Source organism: Notamacropus eugenii, chromosome 2 (assembly GCF_028372415.1).
Source record: "Notamacropus eugenii isolate mMacEug1 chromosome 2, mMacEug1.pri_v2, whole genome shotgun sequence".
Classification (NCBI taxonomy): domain Eukaryota; kingdom Metazoa; phylum Chordata; class Mammalia; order Diprotodontia; family Macropodidae; genus Notamacropus; species Notamacropus eugenii.
Window position 1 is genome coordinate 61,506,337 of NC_092873.1, and position 26,073 is coordinate 61,532,409.

General features: G+C 44.9%; 1 protein-coding gene across 11 annotated transcripts in view; it reads left to right on the forward strand.

Moving 5' to 3' along the window:
* Nucleotides 1–13,175: 13,175 nt before the first annotated feature.
* COL6A3 (collagen type VI alpha 3 chain) overlaps nucleotides 13,176–26,073 on the forward strand; it is a 94,968-nt gene continuing 82,070 nt past the window's right edge. For 3 of the 11 annotated variants that reach the window (XM_072640656.1, XM_072640658.1, XM_072640665.1), the window contains exon 1: nucleotides 13,194–13,460. The gene's annotated coding sequence lies outside the window, so the exon portion shown is untranslated. Of the gene's footprint in view, nucleotides 13,461–17,367; nucleotides 17,448–26,073 lie in introns of all 11 variants that reach the window. The other 8 variants (XM_072640661.1, XM_072640662.1, XM_072640657.1 and 5 more) reach the window with 7 other exon arrangements.

The following is a 26,073-nucleotide window of genomic DNA, read 5'->3' on the forward strand; positions in this document are numbered from 1 at the left end:
ATTTATCTATTTGTATATCTGTCTATATTTGTACGTCTTGCACCTAGGAAATAGCACTAATTCATATTTACATAGTTCATCCACATATCCCTATATTCTCTCATTTGAACCTGTTTGTTAGATTGAACAACTTTCCAGGCCATTGAAAAATCTCTCCAATGTCCCATAGTCCCTAGTTCAGGGGAGAATCTACCAACTCAACCCCACCCCCAGCTCCAGAGAAGTTCTAGAGGTAGGTTGGCAACCTGTCTGGCCTCCAGTGTCTTCAACGGTGTCACTGGCTCCTTCTTCAGTCATGATGACCACAATACCACACATAAATTCATCTTTTCTCATTTGTCCCAGTAATGGTTTTATGCACCCATTAGACAACCCATCACAATTTCAGTGGCTTCTGGAGGCTTTCAACAGCTCTTGTATTAATGACATCATGGAACCCACCCAAGTTTTCAAGTTTAGCACTTTCCTGTTTGAAGGCCTTCCCATCCCAGAGCAGCACCCACAGGAAACCTAGGCCTTGGTTCAAGTTCTCCAGGGGATCTGGGTGCCAGTTGAAAGAAGTCTGAGAGATGTCAAAGTTCTGAAAATGTGTCTCTTTGTGCAGACATAATTTTTTTTACATATATGTGACTATAACTTTATATAAAAAATAAATGGGGTGTGTGTGTGTATGTGTATGTGTGAGAGAGATTGGGGGAAAGAGAGAGAGAGAGAGAGAGAGAGAGAGAGAGAGAGAGAGAGAGAGAGAGAGAGAGAGAGAGAGAGAGACAGACAGAGAGAGAGAGACAGAGACAGAGACAGAGACAGAGACAGAGAGAGACAGAGTTTGGGACATCCCTTTAAGACTTTTTCCCATGGCTACTGGTTCTGGTGTCTGGGGGCCATGCCAAGGTAAGTTACTAGGCATGGTGCCAACTGCTGGGGATACAAAGAAATGCAAACCAAAGCGCCTTCCCCCAAAGAACTTCTAACCTAATGGGGGAGACAATGTGCAAACAACTAGGTACAAAGAAGCTATGAATGAGGCCAACTGGAGTAGTGTCAGAAGGAAGGCACTGATGCTAAGGAAGACTGGCTGGCAAACCCCCTTCCTCATGCTAGCTCTTCACATGCTGGAGGACAGCCATCATGTCTCCCTGTGTCTGATCTCATCCAAGTTAAATATCCTAAGTTCCTTCCACCACTTTTCATCTCTCTTAGTTTTCCATCTCCTTGACATACTGGTCCTCTTCTTTTGGATAGGTTCCATTAATATTGATGCCTTGCAAGCATGGGAAAGAGGTCGATCCAGATATATAAAGTCCCTGTCATCTCTCTTCTTTCAGAAGAAGACACATTCCTATTACTCATTAAGTGTCTGAATTTATACAAAAATTCATGAATATGCCTCTATAAAGAGGAGTATCTAAAGTCTGACTATTCAGGACATCAGTGTGAAATGAGATGAAGTGGAAATTCCCAGGGGGATAGGAATAACTGAAATCAGTAGTGGTCAGCATGGAAAGTCTTTGTGGAGGCGATGAGTCTTAAGCAAACCTTTCAAGGGTGGGGTAGGACATGGTAGGCAGACATGTGGTGAGCCTTCCATTGGCTCAGAAGGACTTCTTCTAACGTTAGTGGTGGATTTCATCAGAATTCGAGATGTTATTTTGACAGTGCACGTATCGCCCCAACTGTGGGCCAAGCAGCATGGACCCATGTTGGGTGGGTCACTCCAAGTGACTCATTGAGAACATGAGTGAAGCAGCCTCCATGAACAGAGAGCCCCAAATGAGTTCTTGACTGGCAGCCAGGGGGTCATAGAAAGAAGGGAGGATCCAAAGGAAAAGGGTCCTTTTTACTTCATTGCAGGTCTGGAGTTCTTGAATTTCTTTAATAAGTTTACAGAAAAACACCAGGAATACAAAATAGAAAGCCCTGTGTGTTCTTTGGTTTTCCTTCAGAGCTCTGCATGGAAGGATTCAAGTGTTTTAGGGCATTTATCAGATTGTAGGATTTTGGCTGGAAGAGCTCGTAGAGAGAATTTCTTAGTCTAATCTCCTCATTTTCAGGTTGTATAAAAGGCAGCTCTAGGCTGGAGCTAAACTAGGATTTTTTGAATGTCTTACAGTTATCTCCTCCTTCCCACAAAGACAAACATAAATACTCTCAAGTTTGCAAGGGTCCTGGTCCAGGGACCTGGGTTCACTCTCTTCTCTATCTGTGTGAGCACAAAATAGTCCATTCCCTGAAGAAGTAGATGTGAGTAACACAGAGAGGTGCCTAGCGGGTGTGAGAATGAGAGCCAGTGTGAAAGTTAATTCCCAGGTTGCAGGCTTGGATGGCAGAATGGAGGCTGAGGTCCTGGACCGAAATAGGGAAGTTATGGGAAGGGGTAAATTTGGAGGAAAAGAAAATGAGCTGCCTGAGACATGCCAGGTTTGAAAAGCCTCCAAGACACCCAGTGGGAAATGTCCAATACTAGTTGGTAATGTGGGACTGGAGCTCAGGAGAGAGCAATGGATCCATCTATCTGGGACTCACCTGTGTAGAAATGAGAACTGAATCCTTGGGAGCTTGTGAAATCACTGAGAGAGGTCATAGAGAACAGAAGAGCATCCAGGACAGAGTCTTAGGAAGGGCTAATAACGGGGGGTGGGGGGGGCATCTTATGGAAGATGACCCAGGAAAGGACATTGTGAAGGCGGGGGGAGGATCAGACATGGAGGAGTCTCTCCAGTGAGACATGCACACAATTGACCCTTCATGTCAACTCTAGTCCCTACTCCCAACACACAGGCAGACACATATCAGATAAAGGGCTCAGGACTCTCCTGGTCTTACATTCCTCTTGGATTTTCACACCAGAGTTCTTAAACTTTGGTGTCATATGGATCCCTTTGGCAGATTGGAGAGCTCTGTGGACCCCTACTCAGAATCATGTTTTAAATGCATAAAGTAAAACACATCTGATTACAAAGGAAACTCATTATATTGAAATAGCAATAAAAGTATTAACAGATAAGTTCTGAGGTCCCAGGTTGGGAATCCTGGGTTTCATGACTGATTTCTTCCTTCAAGTCTGCCTCTGGTGCTGATTTTAACTTTATTTTCCCTGGGAAGAAGCATTAGGAGGGGAAGCTGAAAAGACATCCTGAAGCTGGCCCCAGCCCAGGCCCTGGCTCTTACCCTGTTAGTGTGATCTGTCTGCCCAAGAGTGACACTCATGGCAAATATAGGGAGATAGGGAAAGACCTTTCAGCTGGAAAAGACAAGCTGAGCCAAATGAGTGAAGTAAAGGCACCAACTGTGGTCTGATGAAGAAAAATGAATGAGAGTGGCTGAATGGTGAGTACTGATGGGCACGCACACACACACACATATGCACACAAGGACTAAAGAAGGGTCTGAGGGATCCCCCTCTCCATGCCAGTCACTCTGTCCTATTTTCTTTCCATCCACTAGTGTTCCTGCTCCTCTAGACAAGGTCTGTAATTCAGAACGTACTCTCAGAATGACAATCTGAAGCTTAAGCTATTATGGCAGCTCCCTTGGAAGGAATGGAAAACATATATTCAGAGCAAACCTTTTCACTGTTTTTGGGACTCTGGCCTCTAATAAATTCTTCATCTTAGAGGCGCAGTTAAAAACAGTTTTTCGAAGCATCATCATTATGAGGGTAGGATCAGGCTCTGTCTGTTTGTCTCCAGGGGCCCCTGCATCAGTCCTGGAGCCTAATCATTGCTTGTCCTATTTGCTGGGATCACAGGGTCAGGAGTCAGAAGATGTACAGAGAATATTGCTCCAGACATAGCAGAGAAAGCAGAAATGACTCGATTATAGAGTGTGTGGTAGTGGTAGGGGGTGGTGTAAGAAGACTGGAAAGGTAGGAAGGGGTGAGACTGTGAAAGGCTTTAAAGGCCAGTAGAGGCATTTATTTTGGGTCCTGAAGGTAATAGGGAGACAGTGGAGTTTAATGAGAAGGGGAATGATGTGAGCTGACCTGTCCTTAGGGAAGAACACTTGGTTAACTGAGTGGAGAATAGATTGAGGGAAAAGAGATTCTGAGGCAGGGAGACTAAGGAGAAAAGCTGGTCTCTTACTGGCATAGGTATGGATGAATTTGAGTAATGAGTCCTCTGAAGTGGTCTCATTATTTGAATTTGCATGTTTCCACTGGGCTGGTACCACTTACTGTGTTTTACATAATTATAACTTTGAATAGCACAGAATCTACGTGACCACTAGCTATAGTCTAGGTATGGGGGTCTAAACCTGGATTGTAAATGGACTGTGAATGGAGATTTGGGGTAAGGTAATTGCATAAATGTTAGTTATTATTATTCAAATAAGTCTCCTTGATTCTAATCTTTCCTCTCCCTAATCTATTCCCCACGGAGCTGCTAAGGCAAATCCTGATGTCATTCCCCTACTAAATAAACTCTATTGGCTCCCTATTACCTTGAGTGACTCTTAAGGCCTTTGGCATCTGAATTTCTTTACAACAGGCCCCTTCCTGTCTCTCCCATCTTCCTACATTCCACCGCCTTCCATGTACTCTGCCAAAATGGTCTATTTACTGGTCCTCTAACACAACACTTCATTTCCTATCTCTGTACCTGGAATCCTCTACTCTTAGGTAACTTGTCTCCTCCTCCAGGAAACCTGTCTTGGTTCCCCAGCTACTAGAAGTATCTCCTCTAAGCTTCCCTTCCCTCTCCTCTGCCTGTATTGAGTATTCTGAATTACAGACCTCTTCCCCTCTGTTAGAATATAAACTCTCTCAAGACATGGACTGTAATTTTGCTTTTTCTTTGTAAGCCTCACACTTAGAATGGTGCTTGTCACATAGCTAATATTAATAAATGATTGTTGATTGAATCAAAGTGGCTCCGTGTGGAGACTGAACAAAGTCCCTCTTAACTTTTTCCTTAACTTACTTCCTTCCCTCAAAGTAGGTCAAAATCTGAGTAGAACTCAGAACTAACTCACCCACATACAGGTCTTTGACTTGGCAGACATTGAGTCCAGAATAGACTTGTGTTTGTTTTTATACTGGAGGTGTCTCTACTTACCCTCTTCCTTAATCTTAAAGTGGATCCAGGGTCTGATATTTAGAGTTGTGTGTGCCTGGGGGTATCTTTGCCAGGCTACAGAAGGAGCACAATGGCCAATGATCCATGGAATATGAAATAATGTGATAAGTGAGAAGAATACTGGATTTGGAGTCAAAGGACCCCGAATCAAGTCTCAACTAGACTACTTCCTGGCTATCTGAACCTCAGTTTCCCCATCTATAGAGTGGGGATCATGATATCATAATTGTAAGGATCAAATAAGGTCATATATGTGAAACCTGGAAGTGGGGTGGGGAATTACCGAAATGTAAGGGGTGATTCTCATTGGGCTAACGATGTCAGGTAATTACCTCATTAGAGGCCTTTCTTAGGAATGCTGAGCTCTGTCATGGGCTGGATGCACAAGGCTGAGGTTGCCATCTTTGCCACAAGGAGACCAGGTGACAGAATATGAATGGATGACTACAAGTAAGTGAAATCATTTTTTATTGAGAAATAAGCATTGTACTTTAAAAAAAGCTTTTAGATAATTCACATTTCTAAAATGTTTTGAAATTGACAAATCACTTTCAGCATAAACAAACCTGGGGTAGGGATGTGGGTCCTCAGATCTGTAACTGGGGTGGAAGGCATAGGGCATCAGCCTTGGGTCCTGGATCTCAGAGGGAGTTGATAGCCCTTTAACTTTCTCAGAATGTAGAAACTACTGTAATGGGGACTCGTTAGTTAAAATACAAAGCTAGGAGATGGTGATGTCTCCTCCATGATGTCACACTCATGGTACCCACCTATATGACATCCCAGGGTCTTTCCCTGCAATGGTGCCTTGTGTTGATATTCTAAGATGCTTCACCCTGGTGTTCAGAATAACATTGTTAGCTACCATTTTGCAAATGTGATTATTCCCCTTTTACAGGTGAGGAAACTGAGGCTTGGAAATGACTTGTCCAGGGACACACAAAGCTAGTTAATGTATTAGGCAAGATTCAAACTCAGCTCTTTTGACTCAGGTTCATTCTGTGTCCTATAATGCACATTACCTTGCAAATATCTAGCAATATGGTATTGTAGTTAGGATGCCTGCCTCTGACACTGGGTGGCTGAGACTGCTGACTTTTCTGAGCCTTAGTTTCCTCATCCATAAAATGGGAATAATAATAGTGTCCATCTCACAGGGTACTGGAGTGAGAAATGCAAACTACGCCAGCATCTTTGCCAAGAAAACCTCCAACGGGGTCATGAAGAGTCAGACATGATTGAAATGACTGCACAACAACTAAATCCTCCTAGACCTGTGAGAACTAAATAATTCTGGGATTCTGAGATGTTCTGAAATTTTGTGATCCCGAGAACCTGCAGTTTTAACAGTTTCTGATTTGGTGACTTCAGAGATTCTGAATTTTGTGAATGAGAATCTTTCATCATGGGATTCTTATATTTGGGATTGGGTGGATACTCCCTAGACCAAATGGCAATTGTTTTTGTGCTTCAGGGCCTAAAAGACAAGCAATCTGAACACAAAGCTGGCCTCCCAAAAGAAGCATTGCCTTACAATCAGAAACTGTTCCTTTCTGAAGCAAAAAATGAGCAAACACTCTGACTCCAAGCAGCTCCTGGATGAAGTGACTGAAACCAAAGAAGTCAAGAAAGTAGCCCTTTGGCTACTTTCATAAATCAACCCATCTTTCAAACCCATCAGCTGAATATGTTCCAGAGAGGTAGACTTCCTCTGAGTGTCAGAGAGGTATCGTTTCTTTAACTCAGGGAAGTTGATGCTAACTACACTCCAGTCAATGCGAAGCTGACCCACCAGGACTGTCAGATCCAAGAAATGGGAAACACAGAATGGATTGTGGCTTTTCCCCAAAATAAAGGATTCAAGATAAAGTATAAATTCCATTCTGATAGATCCACCCCTGTCCCATCCCTAGATTTATATCCAAAGTGACATGTTGTTGGATTCATGATTCTGTTGGTTTGGGTAGACCCTTCATGGGGACAATTAGCAGCCCAGCTACCCCTTCCATTCTGCACAGTTCTCCCTCGTAAATTCCTTGTAGAAGGTCTTTTAAGTGTCATACAAGACTTCTCTTTCCTTTGCAATCTCCAGGGAAGCAGCACACCATGAAAGCTGTCCATCTGTTGCCTCTCATTTTTACTTCCTTTTTAGCCACTTATGTCCTTGATAATAACTTTTCTGATGCGTTTTGTTAAACCAAGTCACTGCTGATAACAGACATCATTTGTTGATATGGACAATGTGTTTTTCTCCATAGCATTTTGGGTCACCTACGATTTTTATTCCTTTAAGAAGTCTCATTTCACAGAATTAGAGTGAGACCACTGGAACTTCTTTCACCTCTGTAATTTGGCCTCAGGTGAGACCAGCCTTTTAACCTCTGTCACCATTCTGCCCAGTAGCAAATATTGCTAGTTATCGCTTAGTTCTTCTAGGCTTGGCAGCCATGTAGTATTTCATGGAAAATGTTGGCATTTAAGTAAGAAGTTTGAGATGATTGAGATCATCCCACTCCCCACGTGAGAAGGCACTTTCTGTGTCTGAACATCAAGATCTTTTTGTAGAAAATGAGGGGAGCAGACCACATGATCTCTAAAATTCCTTCTGGCTCTGGATCCCATGGACCCTAAATGCAATCTCATTCATTCATCCATCCATCCATCCATTCATTCATCCATCCCTTTTGTCATTCAACAAGCGTTTACTCAATGCCTACTTTGTGTCAGTCAACAGAAGAATATAAAGACAAAAATGAAGCTATCCTTGGGAGGCAGTGTAGTTTAGTGGAAAGAACACTGACTCTGGAATCAGAAAACTGAGGTTCAAATCCAGCTTCTGACATTTACTAGCTGACTAGTCTTGAGCAAATCTCACAAGTTCTTTGGGCTTCAGTTTCCTCCAATATAAAACGAGGGAGTAGGGCTAATCAAGATGGTACTTGAGGCCTTTCCAGCTCTGCATCTATGAAGGTATGATACTTCCTTCCAGGTGCTTACATTCTATCGAGGAAAACAATGCACATATATACTCTGCCTACACTCTTTCTCCTATGCATACTTCATCTGTTATCATCCCTACCCAAGAAAGAACTATGGATCATTTCTTTCAATACCCTGCTTATCTGGCTACATAGGATGATTTGAACGATATGTATTTTTCATCCACTTTGTTTTTCCAATGTGGATGGTTAGACCAAGTCTATTTTCTATTTCCTTGGATTTCACTGAGGATGTTTTATAATATTCTGGGCTCAATGAAATGTGGGAAAATAGCCTGATTTTTAAAGGCGGTGGAACCTGATTCCTCAAAATCTTGGTTAGTAAGTTGAATTTGGATTTCTGTCTTAGCATTATACTTTAAGGTTTGCAAAGTACTTTTCCTGTGAGACTTTGTGTTATCTCCATTTTTGGGGAAGAAGGGAATAGACCTTAAAAAGTCATCAGAGTAGGGAACTTCTGGTGAGGAAACTCCCTTCACTGATATAGATCAGCAGAGTCTTAGTGAATCTTCTAGGACACAGAGTTAAGTGATTTGTTCATCATCACACAGCTAACGAGCATCACAAGTGGGACGAATACAGGGATTCCTGACTTTAAGGTTGACCCCCTTTCTACCACATATTGCTGCCAGGTGAAAAGACCTGGGTTTGAATCTCAGCTCTGCTACTTTTTGAGACTGGCAAGTCCCTTTCTCTCTGGGGGACTCAAATTCCTAGGGGTTAGACCAGATGTCTTCTAAAGCCTCTAGTTCTGAAGCCCAGGAGCCTCTCCTACTAAGTTTGGGTAGAATTCACCTTTCTAAAGTTTATTCCTTTTAAGAGGTGAAGAAGGTGTTTGGTAGCAAACATTTAGGGTAAAAGCATGTTGGGCTGGTGTCAGGTTCTGGACAAGCTGTGAGAAGACTTGGATCTAGTTCACTCTGTCTTTTTCCAGTTTCGTGGATGAGAAGAAACAACTTTCTTACAGCCAGTTAGCAAGCATTTATGAAGTACCTACTATGTGGCAGTCACTGTGCTAAGTGCCAGAGAGAGGAAGAACAGAACTCCTGCTTTCCAAGGTCTCCCAGCTAATGGGGAAGATGCCAAGATGCCGTGCAAACAGTCACGCACAAAGATAGAGACAGGATCAAGTGGGGAACGTCTAGTGGGAGTGGGTGGAGGGAAGAACCAGCTGATTGTGGAGTTGGGGTTAGAAGCTCTTTTTTCTTTTTAAACTTTTTCTTCCTCTAAATTATGTATCTTTCTTTTAAATAAACAGGATTTAGTGACCTTGCCTGCTGTTTTTCCACTAAAGTTCTTCTCTGATGCCTCCTGGTGGCCTGTGGGTGAATCCAGGTTCTTCAGGGTTTTGTCCGAAGCACACAAGCCCTGGGAGATCCCATCGACCCCAAAGAGTTGGAGTGTGCATGGATGGGCCGTGTGTGGGCCGGCTGAGGACCCACCCAGCTAACCCAGACCTGCGGTGTCTAGAGTGATGCACAGTCTCCTGTTTGCCCTTTGAAGCCCTTACCAGTTTGTCTCCAGCCGAGCATTCCTGGCTAATTACACTTCCCACACCTGTCTTTCCCTCACATGACATCTCCCACCTCTGTGCCTTGCCTGTGCCAGCCTTTCCCAGACACTTAGAAAGTGTTCTCTCCTCAACTCTACCTCTTCTAATCCAAGCCCCATCTCCTATGTTAGGCCTCTCCTGACACCCCCCTCAGGTGCTAGTTGGATTCCCCCTCTCTGCAATGATATGACTTTGTATTTACTTTGAATACATTTTGTATTTATTTGTACATAGCTATGGATAGGGGGCCCAGTGGATAGAGTGCTGATCCTGGAGTCAGGAAGACTCATCATCCTGTGTTCAAATCCAGTCTCAGATACTTACTAACTGTGTGACCCTGGGCAAGTCACTTTACCTGGTTTTCCTCCATTTCCTCATCTATCAAATGATCTCGAGAAGCAAAGGGCAAACCGCTCCAGTATCTTTGCCAAGAAAATCAAAAGGGGTCACGGAGAGTCTGAAAAAAGAGCCGAGTAACAACAACATGTCTTCATAGAGTATAATCTCCTTAAAGACAGGGACTGTCATATTTGTGTCTTTCTGTCACCAGCACCTAGCCATGCTTGGCATGCAGTAGGTGCTTACTAACTGCTTCTTGACGTATAGAAGGATGGAGATCAGAGACGTACCCATACTCACAAATTCAGAGATCTTTGAAATATTGAGCCGTTGGATTTATGAGTTTTTTTTTTTTATGAGAGTGTGCGTCAGAGTGGGTAAAATGTGTGTGTGCCAGGCAGGATTTGAACTCACATAACTCCCCAGCAAAGCTGATTCCACTCTCTTTTGGTCAACCACCCTTGTGGTAAACCTCAGAGAAGAACCCCGGGCCACAGCCCCAGCCCCAGCAGAAAGAGCCAGCCCTGATTCCAGGCAGAGTCCCCAGAAGGAAACGCCAGCCTCCCAAGTTTTGGCTTCTCTGACCCAAGCCCGTCAGATGATGACAAATCAACACCTTCCACAATAAGCCTCATTCTCCTGCCCACCTTCCCAGCTGCCCACTAGGTGGGACTTGGTCCTCCCCACCCTTCACTTGGCCGAGGCCTCTCTGTACCCAGCTGCCGCCCATGTGTTCCTAAGACCTCATGACTCAAGTTCAAGGTATGAGTCCTGGGGATCCCGCCCTGCTGCTCTCCAGCCTCAACCCTTCTTTCTCAGGTGCCCAGTTTATGCATGTCCCCTTGGAAAGAGGGTCATCTGGAATCTTTCAGATATACAGCCCTCAGGTCTCCTTATCCACCCCCAGCACGTTCTTCATCTATTTGGGGAGCTGGACACATCCTTGGGACACCTTGGCCAAGATCAGGAAGACCTACCTGGGTTCAAATCCTTCCTCAGGCACTTGCTAGCGGTGTGGCCATGGGCAAATGACTTCACCTCTCGAACCTCAGTTTCCTCATCTGTAAAACGAAGGGTTTGGATTAGATAATCTTTAATATCCCTTTCAGTGACTGTGGGATCCTTGTGGATGGAGCTGGACTCTGCCTGGAAATCTTTGGTACTCTCCCTTTTGGGAGGAGAAGCTTGATGAGTTAATTTTTTTTTTTTTTTTAGAAAAAATTGATTTCTATTTGAATTTAACAATCATCCACAAACATGGACCTTTTAGTCAGAGGATTGCAAATGAATCCTTGGATTTTTGGCATGTAGTTTGTTTTTATTCTGTCAACATGCACTAAGAGGCATTAAGCCTCCACTATGCACCAAGCACAGGGCCAAGACAAGGGATACAAAGAAAGGTGAAACAAAGAAACAGACAAAACTCCACCCAAACCAACTCAGAGTCTCTGTCCTCAGGGCAGGACTCCCCTTCTAGTGGATATATACTGAGGATAATGTATTCATATATTATCATATAATAATAATCATATGATATCATATAATAATGTATTCCTATTCATATGTGAAGGCAACCTGAAAGACATACTAGGAGCATTGGATTCCATTCTGGGGCCACCTTTGAAAGGACATAGATAAACTGGACTGTGACCAGGGGAGAGTCAGTAGTAGGGGGAGAGCACTGAAGGAGTTTTGGTGGAGAGACCTATAGAGATGAACCCTGAGAAGATTGAAGTTATCTGTGTTCAAATGTTCAAGGGTGTCTTGGGAAACAAGTATTAGCCTTGGTGTGCTTGCACTCAGAGGGCATAACCAGGAGAAGTAGGGGGGATGTTGGGAGAGAGACAGAGAGAGAGAGAGAGACAGAGAGAGAGAGAGAGAGAGAGAGAGAGAGAGAGAGAGAGAGAGAGAGAGAGAGAGAGAGAGAGAGAGAAAGAGAGAGAGAGACAGACAGAGACAGAGAGACAGAGACAGAGAGAGACAGAGACACAGAGACACAGAGACACAGAGAGACGTAGACAGACAGAGACAGACAGAGAGAGACAGAGAGAGAGAAAGAGAGAGACAGAGAGAGAGACAGAGAGAGACAGAGACAGACAGAGAGACACACAGAGAGACAGAGAGACGGAGAGAGACAGAGACAGAGAGACAGAGAGAGACAGAGACAGAGACAGAGAGACAGAGAGAAGAGACAGAGACAGAGACAGAGAGACAGAGACAGAGAGACAGAGAGAGAGACAGAGAGAGAGACAGAGACACAAAGAGAAGGAAACAGAGACAAAGAAAGAGGGAAACAGAGAGACAGAGACGCACAGAGACAGATACAGAGATATAGAGATACACAGACACAGACACAGACACAGACACATACACACACGCGCACACACACACACACACACACACACACACACACACACACACAGTTCAGCTTTATAGAAATGAAACTTCCCAATTCTCTGACCTGTCCCAAAGTGAGATGGGTTGTTGTGGGAGACAGTGGGTTCAAATGGTACCTGGGTAGTCACTTCTTAGGGATGCTATGAGGGAGGGTGGTTCTTGGTCAGGTAGGACTTGGAACCAGATGATTTCTTCCAGTTCCAAGATTCTAATCTTGGACTTCTAATCTCCTCTCCTTCCTTGCTTCCTCTATAAGAAACAAAATTTGGGTGAATGGAAGACCTAGTCAGTTGTGACTGCTGATTTTTGGAAAGTAAATTTTAACTGAACAATTATTGGGAGAAGCCTTGAGTCCAGACTTCAAGAAGAAAACTGAGGGTGGGGTCCCAGTGGGGGGAGACTGCATTTCCTGTTTTCTTCTCTCAGTGATGTTGGAGAATAGTACAGGAAAATCCCTGGCTACCAAGGAGGGTCCAAGAATTCATGCTCTCTCCTCCTCAGGGCCCTGCCCAAAAGGTGAAGACCACATGTGGAACGGAGGTTCTGGTGTCTGGGGGTGCAAGGGTCCCACTGCAGGCTTTGTGGGATGAAGGCAGGACTCAAAGTGTGACATCAGCCTGAAACGGGGGCCAGAGGCAACAAAGTAGGAGTCTGGTTTTAATTTAGGGTTTGGGTCAGTCGCTCAGCGAGGAGAAAAAGGAGGGAGGAGGAAGGGGAGAAGGAGGAGGAGGAGAAGGAAGAGGAGGAGGAGGAGGAGGAGGAGGAGGAGGAGGAGGAGGAGGAGGAGGAGGAGGAGGAGGCAGAGAGCCCTCTACTCTATCACTGGAGAGCATCCAGTTCGCAGCTGTAGCCTCCCACTGAAGGCAGCTGAGCTCACCACGGCCACAGCCCTCCTGGAAACAAGCAGTGCAGAGGGCTCGCTCTCCCCTCCATAGGCTGCACCCCCATCTCCTATCTCCTCCCACCCTGCTCCTTTTGGGGCAGAAAAGCAGCCTCGAGAAAGGACATTCAGACCCAGAGGGAGGCAAAGGATGAGGCAGGGGCAGACATAATCAAACATCGGGGTCCAAGATACAGAATTCTTCAGGTTTGCTCAGGGTAAGTTGTCTTTCTTCTTAGGTTCCCTTCCCTGCTTTCCAAAGACTGAGCTCAAGGAAATGCCTGAAACCTGAGGGGGATCAGACTGAGCAGCTACAGCAGTGCTGGCTCTTTTTCTCCCAAGACTTTGGTTTGGGATGGAAGCTCTGATGGGGTCTTTTCTCCATTTCTTGGGAAACATTTGTGTTTCTGCAGAGTGAGGGCTTCCCCAATGGCTTCCTTCCTCTGTTCGCTTCATGGGTTTGCAAAAAGTCTAAGCCAAATCCTCCAGTATTTGTTATTCAGTTGATTTTTAGAAGTTAAAAAAAAAATCACTCCTGTGATCAGTCTATGTTAAAATGCTGAGAGATCTCAGGGTGACTAACGCTAAGAACAAGCCTTCTCTGGTGGACCCATGAGAGCCCTCATTTTGGAGTCAGAAAACTGGGATTCAGAATCCAGATTTGCCATTTATTCTCAGTGTGACCTAGAGCAAGTCACTTGCCTTCTCTGAACCTCAGTTTCCTCATCTGTAGACAACCTCTAAGGACCCTTCCTTCATAATCCTGTGAACCTATGATCGTCTGTAAGACCAAATGAGAAAACGTATGCAGAACTCTTTGCAACCTTTCAAGCTTTCTATAATTATTATTACTAATTATTTTTTAAGATGAGAGGGTTTAACAATATGCCCTCAAAGGTCCCTGACAGCTCTAAGTGTATGTTGTCATGAGCCTAAAACAAATACTGCTAGTGCCTTCTTCTCACAGTGAGATTTGCAGGATGGCATGGGTCAGAATGGGCAAGGTACTGCGTGCCTGTTTAGTGTCCTACAGAGAGAGACTTGGTATGAACTTATAGCTCACAGTAAGAACCAAACTACCACTAAACCAAGTTAAATGAAGGCATCTTTGCTTGACACTGTTGGAGCTTGTGGGTTTGGGGTGCCCAGGGGGCACTGCCCAAGAGTATCTTGGACAAGGATTAGCATGGATTCCTCACATGGGACTGTGGGCAATAAGGGTTTTCATTTCTGTGCTCTCAAGACAGAGAGGGTGGCATCCCAACAGATTCCTGCTCCTGGTGTGCACAGTTCCCATGACCATGCCAAGTTGGGGAGCTCTAGGAGAGCCCTTCTCCACCAGGGTGTGGTCAGGCAGGGCTGGCGCTTGCAAACAATTGGGGTAGGGGTTGGGTGGGGCTTGTTCTCTTTTCAGTAAGGTACCTCTGTGGAGGGCACAGCTTACTTAGGGAGGCCACTGCCTTCCAGCCTCAGTGGTCCAGGGAGATACCTATGGGGAGGGTCCACTGAGAAGATGCTAGGTTCAGGTCCCATTATCTGAATACTCTTGTATCTACTGCCTATAGGGCAGGGTGGGGCAGGGCAAGGCAGGGCGGTACCACAGAATGGGAAAGAAGTGGGCTCAGAATTTCTAATTGTTCCATGTTAACCCAGGATACTCCAGGGGTGCCACAAGCATGCATACAATGCTAGGGTTTTGGTTTTAATCAAAATACTCAACTACAGATTGATCCCCTGTGTGATCTTGGGCAAATCATTTCCTCTCTATGGGTGCCCATTTCCTCATCTGTTAAATGAATGAATTAGACTTAGATGATCTTTGAGGTCCCTTCTGGCTTCCAATCTATGATCCCATGACCTCTTTGAGCCTCAGTCTTCCTCTTTCTAAAATGGGAGGCTTGGACCAGATGTCACTTTTGCTCTAAAGCCCATGATAACTATGGGAAAACCCATCACTGACACAGGTTTCAATCTCTCCATATTTTGGCTCTGCAGGCAGAGTTGGTGAGTTATAGTGTGATGGCTAGGAAACTGCCACGTCCTTAGGGGAAGGGGTGCCTTGGCAAATGTTCATTGATGGGAGATAAGCCACTTTGAGGTAAAGTCAAGTCTGGATCAGAAGGAGAGCCTGTAGGAGCTGTTCTGGCATCCTCAATTCACAGATGGGAGAGAGTGGGGCCCAGAAAAGGGAGGTGTTGTCTCCAAGGGGATCCAGCTGTTTAGTGACAGGGTCAGAGGCAGACCTTGGGACTCCATTTGGACCAGTGTGCTTACCACTGTTGAAATGAAGGAAACAGTAATGCAGATAAACCCAAACAATGAATAATTCCTCCCCACCTCCCATTTTTTTTTTAAATGTACAATGTGACCTTATTTCTCAGAAAATGAACACTTCTAATAATGCCTGGCTTACATGGAAATGGATTTTCACTTTCTGAGTTCCAAGCGGCAGGGAGAAGAGTTCTGCCTTTGTTCCACCAAGTAGTCTTTTATCTATTTTGTATGGTCTTACATGCCCACATGCTGTCTTCTTGGGTAAAATGTAACCTCCTTACAGGGAAAGACTGCCCTACCTTTGTCCTTGTGTGCTCAGGTCTTAGCACAGAGCCTGCACACAGTAGGTGCTTAATACATGCTTGCTGATTGATCAGGTGGTGGGATGTGACAATTGGTCCATGGACAAGTCTCATGGCATTGGGGACAGGGCTCACGGAAATGTATTTCTTATTACAGGGATGTCCTTTTGTACTCAGACCCATCGCTCCAGGTGAGGGGGACATGATAGAGTGAATGAATGGTTATTTGTTCAGGGTGTGCCCTGGGCCCACCAACTAGGCATGGACAAGGACTAGGAAAGACAGTGTAAGAGGAGGTGGGTGGGTGGGTTGGGGTGGCAGTGTAGAGGAAGGGAAGGAGGAACAGTTTGTATTTGCTCAGGGTTAGGTCCATGACTAATTCATTCTTGCTTCTCTTAACCCATCAACTTTGAATGAATAAAGTCTAGGAAAGACTGCATAAGATGGTGGCATGGTTGAGTTGGTTGGGTAAAGTAGGCATGAAGGAAAGAATTTGTATTTTTTCAGGGTTAGGTCCATAGCTAGTAACTTCTTCATCTCTCAGGTTGTCAACTGGTCATGAGTAAAGGAAAAGTAAAGACTAGGAAAAATAAGGTGTGTGTGTGCATGCATGTGTGTGTGTGTGTGTGTGTATGTGTGTTTGTGTGTGTGTGTGTGATGGAATAGAGTTAGAGGTAACCTAGATTAGTAAAAAAAAAAATAAAACAAAACAGTACTGATCTAAGAGTTGCCAACACTCTAAATAGTCTACATATACGAACCTTAAACCCTAAATACACTGATGAGATTTGTGAGCTATCACTAATTTGCTATGGGCAAATTCCTTTCCCATCTGGGCCTCAGTTTTCTCCTCTGTACAAAGGGCTGGCTGGCTTCTGATGTCCCTTCCAGCTTAGCTCTATGATCCAGGGAGCCTCTTCTTGGGTGGGTTGTCCCAGGAGTTCTTGTGCAAGGCTGGGCTGAGTTAGATGGTCTCTGAGGAACCCTCCAACTCAGGGCTCCTGGGAGTCTCTTCTCCCACATCTATTCAGTGGCTGTTTCCTACACACAGAGATACTGAGCTCAGCCTTGGGATGAGTGGCTGGGATGGCCACTTTCTCACTTGGCTGGAGCACCAGATTGGAAGGTAGAAAATCTGGTTTCAAATCCTGGCTCTGACATTTGTCTCCTGGGTCACCTCGGGTCAGTCCCCTCCTCTCCTTAGGTTTCAGTTTCTTTCTCTGCAAAATGACCTCCAAGGTCCCATCTGGTTCTGATCCTTTCTAAAAGGACTATTTATTTATCTCTCTCCATCTCTCTACCCATTCTCTCTGTTTGTATCTATCTATCCTTCATGGAGGCTAGTAGAGTTAGCTCTACTCAGAGCCATCTAGCCTCCGAGGATGCTGGAGCTTTCTTCATGACCCTTCATGGCATCCTCTGTGTGAAATTCCACATTTTGTCTTAAAAACCTGCCCCCACGGCCAGTTTGGGTGCATCAGCCCTCCTTCTGGGCATGTCCCATCCTAGCCACGAGTCTTCCAGCAGAATTCTTTGTCTGCCTTTCTAGGGAGAGTGAGAAGTATTCCATATATGTGAGAGAAGTTGGTGTTCCTGCTTCCCTTCTGAATGGGGGAGATGATACTAGAGGTATGTGTGTATGTGTGTGTGTGCGTGCGTGCGTGTGCACATGTGCATGTGCACCCACGGTGCTGCCACTTTTTCCCCTGTGAAAGATTCTCTGCCCATTGGTCTTACTCCTGTCCCCCCCCCCCCCCCCCCCGGGACAGCTGAAGGCAGAGTCAGTAAGAAAAACCTTATTATTATATAAACAGTTCCAGGCTCGCAGCACTATTAATTCCCCCTCCCCCAAACCTGCTCAGCTTAAGAAAAGGAAAGCAGAAAGTGACCAGTTTTAATTTGCTTTTCCCCCTCAGATGGCTGTGGAACAGCCTAAGGAGCTTCTTTCTCTCATCTTGTGCCTGGTTTAATTTTCTCTGTTTTAAAGGGAGAGGATTTTTTTCTCTTTCTTATTCTTCTCTTTTTGCTGGGTGGAGACGGAGAGGGTTTGGGTAGACAGATAGATTTGGATGAAAATTCTATCACTTACTTTCTGTGTGGCCTTGGCCAAACTCTGGGCCTCAGTTTTCCCCTCTGTAAAATGAGGTTAGATTAGATCAGGGGTGGGGAACCTATGGCCTCAAGGCCACATATGGCCCTCAGATCCTCAAATTTGGTCCTTTGAGTGAATCTCAACTTTACAGAACAAATCCCCTTCAAACTTGTAAAACTTGAACTGTCAAAAGGCTGCACCCGAGGACCTAGATGGCCACATGTGGCCTCAAGGCCACAGGCTCCCCACCCCTGGATGAATCTAGCATTCTATATATCTTCTGCTGAAAAGAGAGCTCAGGATCCAGTTTTTTGGAAGTGATCTTCTCCTTGGAAAGATTTTTTTTCTCAACTGGAAAGAGGTAACTCCTAATGCGTGGCAGCCTCCCCATGGCTTGGAAGGCTGGGGAAGTGAGAGCTCTGAGGTACTTGGCACGGGCAGGTCTCACACTGTGTCCACCAGAGGGCGCCCCTCTTCCCACAGTCTCTCTTTGCTTCTGAGTCAGGGTCGGGGAGCCTCACTCCCTGCCAGAGCATAAGCCCCTACCAGCCCCGGATCAAATCCAAGTCTGAGCCAAATGCATTCCACTGGATTTCAGCAATTCACACACTGACTTTACTGAATCGCAGTAAAGTCATATAATCACAGGCTCATCAGTTCAGAGTTATTTAGAGAGAATGAGGCATTTGGGGATGGATTAGTGTGGATTCTTGGACTCTTGTGCAGCTAAGAAAACACCGGCACAGCTTTCTGTGAATTTCTGCTGCGAGGATGCCATTGGGACTGGGCTGGGCCTTCTCTCCCTGTGCAGCCTAGATCTCCACGCTCCTGGCTTTAATATTGTTGGTACAATAAAACAGTCAAACAGCAAGCATTTCAGTGCCTACTGTGTGCCCCGCACATGCTGGGTGTGCGAAATCTATAGCAAAACAATCCCTCTTCTTAAGGAGCTCACACAGAGGATTCCCAAATCTGTATTTCCACTCCCTAGGGCTTCAGTTCTGTATTTTCAGCTGCCTGTTGGACATCTCCATGAGCACATTTGACCTGAATTCTTAGATACTACATGGCCAAGGGCGTTGTAGTGGAAGGGAAGGCTGAACTTGGAGTCCAAGGACCCGAGTTTGAATGCCACTTCTGCTACTTTGTTCTGCCTCGGTTTCATTATGTGTAAATTGAAGGAGTTAGACTAGGTGGCCTCCAACAGCCTTCCAGCTCCACATCTATGGTCTTATGGTCTTGGCCCTTATCTGCCATTTTCCCACCTTTTCTCATTCAGTTAACAACACCCTGTCCTGCCCACCCCTACTATTCTCCAGGCACCCAGGTTCCTAATCTAGGACTCGCTTAAGTTCAAAGACAGCCTTAGATACTTCCTAGTTATGTGACCCTCAGCCAGCTACTTAATTGTCATCTGCCTCACTTTCCTTAGCTGAGGATGATCATAATAGCACCTACATCCTAGGATGGCTATGTGGTTTAAATGAGATAATATTAGTAAACTACCTAGCACAGTGCCTGATATATAGTAGGTGCCAAATAAATTCTCCCTCCCTTCCTCTTTTCCTCCTTCCTTCACTTTTTTCCTTGGTTCTTTTGCACTCCTCTTAGTTCCCCAGCCCCACCCATCCATCCATCCCAGTTGGCCTCTCTTCTCCATTCCTGCTGTATCTACCCTAGAACAGACCCTCAGTTCTTCTCATGGAGACCTTCCTGGGTTCAGGAACTAATGGGTGCTAAGAGCTCATTTCTTTTACCCTCTTCCTGTTTCCTGCCCATTTTGCTCCAAGATATAGAGGCCCAGAGATGGGGAGTTAAGTAACTATGTGTCCAAAGTCACATAGGCAGTAAAAGGGACTAAAATGATAGAGCTGGGATTTGAATGTAGGTCCTCCTGGCACATAGTAGGTGTTCCATAAATGTTGGTCAAATTGAATTTGCTGCATTGAATCAATCATCTTGGTACTCAAAACAAACACAAAACCCAAACAAACAAGCAACAAACGATTTGGTTGAGGAAATTACTGTTGTAGATACACAGCTGGTCTCTGAATGAATTGGAATTCAGTTGCCTTCCCCCACTGAGCCGGATTGGTGAAGGGGGCATGGAGGTTACACACTAGTTTGAAAAGTAGTGCTTCCATTTCATAAAGTGTCCACCTTAGACCTGAGTTCAAATCCCAGCTCAGACATTTACTAGCACAGGTGACCTTGGACAAATTACTTGCCTCAGTTTGCACATCTGTAAAATGGGGCTTGCATAGGATCCTTGAGAAGAAAGCATTTTGGAAAGCCTCAAACCATAACATGTGGAATGTGTTTTGTAACCCTTAAAAAATATCCTTTAAATGCTAATGATTATTAAATGTGAATTGTGATTGCCAGCCCTTTTTGTTAAGCAAGAAGGGAATTACTGAATTTGAGTTAACCAGGAGGAAAAAAGGGAAAACAGAAAGAGATTTTTGGCCAGAGTCATAGGACCATCATAGACTTAGAGCTGGAAGAGACATAAGAGACCATCTAGTCTAATCTCATTTTACAGAAGAGGAAACTAAGGCCCAAGAAGTTAAAATGACTTTCCTAGGCTCTTATGAGTGAGTATGGGATTTGAACTCAGGGTCCTGACTCTAGAACCCACGCTCCTTCAGCAGTACTGATCTGTTTCTGCTGCAGGTCAACTGTTATTATCCTTTTTGGGTGGGGACTGCCACCTTGGCCTCCAACTAGGAAGGCTTGGGAAAGGAAAGTGGACTCTGTGAATTGGCCCATTTCTCATAGGCGTTTGACTGCTCCAGACACTGAAACACATGATTTTTCACAAGTGGAAATCACTGAACTGGGTCCGAAGATGGCCCATGTCTCCTTCAGATACCTTCTAAGGGAAGGGAACTAGGTATTAACTTTTAGAGTGGTCAGTTTTACTCAGAAGGTGTGTTTTCTTCATTGCCAAAGAAGACCATGCCACCAGAGAAATAATGACATGACTTGCATTTGACTTTGTTTTGAGTGAGGGAGGGCTGTGCAAGTCACCAGCCTCACTTCTCCTCCAGAGCCATCTGACCAGATGTACATTAGGATGTCTGGAGATGACCCAGGATGAGGCAATTGGGGTTAAGTGACTTGCTCCAGGTCACACAGCTAGTGAGTGTCAAGTGTCTGAGGTGAGATTTGAACTCAGGTCCTCCTGACTGCTGCACTGGTGCTCTATCCACTGCACCACCTAGCTGCTCCACTTAGAAGGTAATGGTGGATTGGAATAGCCTGCTTTTATCTGACACTCAGGCTTGCCATGAACTTTATAAACTATCCTGTGAGGTAGGTACTGTTACTGTCCCCGTATTACAGAAGAGGAAACTGAGGCAGGCAGAGGTGAAGTGACTTGCCCAAGATTTCATAGCTACTGAGTGTCTGCAGCAGGATTTGAACTCAGATCTTCCTGATTTCAGGCCACTAGCAAATGCTTAATAGCTATATGACCTAGGGCAATTCATTCATCTTTCCTGAACCTCAGTTTCCTCCTTTTTAAAAGGATGGCCTCTGGTGTCCCTTCCAGCCCTAGGTCTCTAATCTGAAGTCCTTAAACCTTGATGTGCCTTGGCTTACCTCTCTGTAGAATGACAATAATACATAAGGCACTCTCTAACTCCCTAGGAGGTGTTAAGGGGTGCACTTGGCAAGCTTTGCAGTGGTTTAAAAGTGAATGATTAGGTATTTCAGTCTGAAGCAGGAGCCTGAACTGAAGCCACCGCCCTTCTTGACCCTACTAGCATCTGCTACTCAGAATTTCCAACTCAGGCTAGGTGAATGATGCCAATAAACCTTTGGTTGTTACTCACAGTGACCTTCATCACCCGGATGTAACTTGGGGAGTTCCCACCTGGCCCTAGGCAAGGTTAACAGACAGTGAAGGTGTGTGAAGGCTAGAGATCTAGAGACCTCTAGGAGATAGTATCAGAAAGACAATTGACTCGATTTTAAAAAAGTCATCATTTAATTGAAAACAGTGTTTTCCCCTGATTCTATACGAAGCCAAGAGAACAAAAAAATGTACGTCAATTTCCCTCCTATGATTCAAGGACACTTTGATCACCTTTTTTTCCAGGTGTTTTCACAGCTCCTGCACCGAATGCTGTGGCTGGGGTGGGAGCAGGGAGTGGGCAGGCACTGGCCATGGCCAAATGGGGGTAGAATTCTGAGGGTAAAGCTTCCCTGAGCTGGCCTCTCACCAGGAGGAGGCTACGTCAGTGGGTTGGAATGAAGGCTGTGCAAGGCTTCCCAGGGGCTGCAAGGGATCAGCTTTGCTGGGATGAAGCCTGGCCTCTTCTGGGGCTCAATCCTTGTATTCTAAGCTAGAAATACAAATGTATACTAGGCCTTTGGGGGCAGTAAGGGGAGGTGCAAAGAGGCCAATAAGACCCAGAGTGGCAGAGGGGAAGGAGACCTCTCGCCTGAGGGGTCTTCCAGGAGGTTGGATGGCCACTGTTGGGGTCATAGGTTGGATAGGATGTATCTGAGTTTCCTTACAGATCTGGGGGTTTTGAAAGAAGACTTTACAGGGCCGGCAGTGGTATGTCTCTATGTCTACATGGCGGTGGGTGGAGGATTCAGAAAGTCTCTATTTTTCTTTGCTTTATTCTCAGACAAGAGACTCTGAAGATGCTCTCGACTCAGTCTTATTTGCTGGGATGATGTTGCTGGTACCTTGCCGTCCTCATGGCACTTGAGGGTGCTTAGACTCCAGCAGAGGAGGTCCTATTGGTCCTGCCTCTTTCGGCTCAGAGGATCCCATCTCAAGAGTCACCTAGTCCAGCCCCCATCCCAATTGTAGATGAAGAAACTGAAGTCTAGGAAGTCAAGGACCCCCAGTGTCAGAGCAGTATTTGAACCCAGGTCCTTAGATTCCAGAAACAATCCTTTTCCCACTGTACTACAGCTTCTTTTATATTTTATGCATAGGGAAACTGAGGCTCAGGGAAGGGAAAGGGCTCTTCTAGGATCATACACGCAGACAGTAGAAGAGGCAGGGCTTGAATCCATGCACACCACCACTTTTGGAGATGGTTAATTGGTAGTAATTGAAATTATTTGGTGCTTTAAACTGAACAAAATTATTATTTAGTCAGCTAGATGGTGCAGTGGACAGAGCACCAGTGCAGCAGTCAGGAGGACCTGAGTTCAAATCTCACCTCAGACATTTGACACTCACTAACTGTGTGATCTTGGGCAAGTCACTTAACCCCAATTGCCCCATCCTGGGTCATCTCCAGTCATCCTGATGAATATCTGGTCACTGGATTCAGATGGCTCTGGAGGAGAAGTGAGGCTGGTGACCTGCACAGCCCTCCCTCACTCAAAACAAAGTCAAGTGCAAGTCATGTCATTATTTCTCTGGTGGCGTGGTCTTCTTTGGCAATGAAGGACGAACACACACAAAATTATTTATATACATTATCTCATAACCTATGGCACCTAGATAAGCACAGTGAACAGAACACTGGACTTGGAGTCAGAAAGACCTGAGTTCAAATCCTCTCTAGCTGTGGGACCCTGGGCAAGTCACTTCCCCTCTTTTCACTCTCAGTTTCCTCATCTGTAAAATGGCATCTCTGAAAACAGCCTCTATCTCATAGCGTTGTTATTAGAATCAAATGAGATAACATGTAAGAGCTTTGAAGACCTTTAAGAGTTATATAAATGCTAGCTAATATTGTTATTAATTATAACTGCAGAAGAGCTTGGTGAGGTAGGCTCTACCGGTATTAGTCCCATTTTGCAGAAGATGAAACGGAGGCTCACAGAAATGAAATGACTTGCCCAAGGTCTCACAGCCAATATCAGAGGTATTATCTGAACCCAGGTCTTCTGACCCCTGAATTCCATCCACTATCCCATGCTAGTGATCAGAGCTCTGTACATTAGTGTCTGTGGTTGCTTCTCTGATCGACGGGGAACATTCTTCATCTTCAGATATCTGTCTGGAACCTTCTTTTTGTATTGGCTTGGTAGATGGGGCTGGGCAGAGGGAACTGTGGCTACTAAGTCACAAGTGGGCTGAGTGATCAATCAGTATCAGGCCAGCAGCCAAGCATGATAGGAGAACCAACCAAAACCATATTTTCTATGGTTTCTGTTGAGTTGTTTTAGCTGTGTCCAACTCTTTGTGCCTCCATTTGGGGTTTTCTTGGCAAAGATACTGGAATGGTTTGCCATTTCCTTCTCCAACTCATTTTACATATGAGAAAACTGAGGCTAAGTGAGTTGCCTAGGGTCACACAGCTACTAAGCATCTGAGGCTGAATTTGAACTCAGGAAGATGAGTTTTCTTGATTTCCAGTCCAGCGCTCCATCCCTTGGGCTACCAAACTGCTCCCCCCGCCATCCCATCCTTGACTGATCTAGTACTGATTGACAGTTCAATCAGCCAATGCCATATGTGGAAAGCAGTAGAAGGTCTGATCCGCCTCCCCTCCCCCCCCCCCACTTCATTCTTACAGTTACTGAGACTACTTCTGGGGCTCATTAACACAACTTTCCTTGCATATGGCCTTGAATGCCTCAACACCAATATTTAACTACATTAATAAACAAAGGCAAGTTTTCCAGTTTCCCCATTCAGATCATTCCCTATGTCTCTAGCATGCATACATGCACACACATATATACACACACATATGTATAAAATGTATATATGTATTTTCTGCAGCCCAGCACTCCAGGATTGTATTATGCTGGCCTGGGATGGGTTAAGAGAAGGTCCAGGCATGGACCCAAGGAGCTGAATGACTTTTAGAAGTGGTCTTGGGTCAGCGCTAATGAAGAACGTCAGCCCGGGGACCTCGACATGTGGTTAAGCCTTTGTTTTTGGAATGGTTTCCTTGTGTGTCTTTCTTAAAAAAACATCCAGACAAGAAAAAAAAAGGCTGAAGATATGATCAGTGTTAATAAGAACTCATTCCAAAGAATCACAAAATGGTTTTGAAGCATCTCAGGAAGATATGTTCAGACAGGGAGTAGTAGGGGGCATTTCTCAATTAGTGAACTTTGTATTTTTGATACTATGAATATCTTGGAAAGTGGAAACTCCTTGAAAGTAAGTACTATTTCACTCTTGTCTGTGTTTTCAGTGCCTAGTCCAGTGCTAGTGATGCAGTAGGAGCTTAATAAATTCTGGTTAAGAGATAGCATAGCATGGACTTGGAGATAGAAAGACCTGGGTTCAAGTCCTGACTCTGGACATATGAAAGGCACTTAACTTGTCTGATCCTCAGTTTCATCATCTGTGAAATGGATGAGGATTATAACATGAACAGTACCCACTTCATAGGGTTGTTGTGAAACTTAATTCAATTCAATACATACGCTTAAATGACATTTTATCTGTCTATCTAAATGGTACTGCCAATTTTTCAGTATTTTTTAAAAATTATTAATTGGTAATTTTATCATTATAACCTAAGAGATTTCCCCAATGAAAATATCAAGAAAATATCTTATAATGAGTATGATTAATCCTTCTTCCATCTGAGTTAGCTGACGAGTCCATAGCTATACCTAGGAAGATGTATGGTCCCTCCCCACCTCTAGTCTCATTTTATAGATGGGAAATCTGAGGCCCAGAGAGGGGAATTGACTTGCCCAAGGTCACTCACCTAGGTAAGTAGCAGAATGGGGTTCTGATTTTAAATCAGGTCTTCTAATGTTAAATCCAGTGTTCTCTCTGTTGTTTTAGACTGCCTCTTTTCATCCTTTCAGATGGTTTCAGACAATGGCAACAATGCCAGTTTATGCATCCTTAACCTGCTTTATTGGCTGCTGGAGGTAAAATCCTGATAGCCCTTCCCTAGTTAGAGTTGTGCTTGAGATAGACCACGTTGCCTTCCTGCTGCCCTGTGATGCCTTCACTCTCGAGTGCCATAGTCATTCCTTAACCTGGCTTCCCAGCACTGTATTGCCTCCTACTCCAGGCTCTGTTCTGGTTACAGCCGGAGGAGCATGGCACTAAGATGAATTGTCTTAAGGTGAAGACTCCCCCCAAAGAGGGTGTGATCTTTAACCCCTATCTCATACTGGTTTAATATCCGAGAACAATATGGCGACCTCTCATTTCACAGTCTTGCTGTCACAGCTTTAGCCATTCTGTTTCAGAAAAGAATGAGCAGTTTG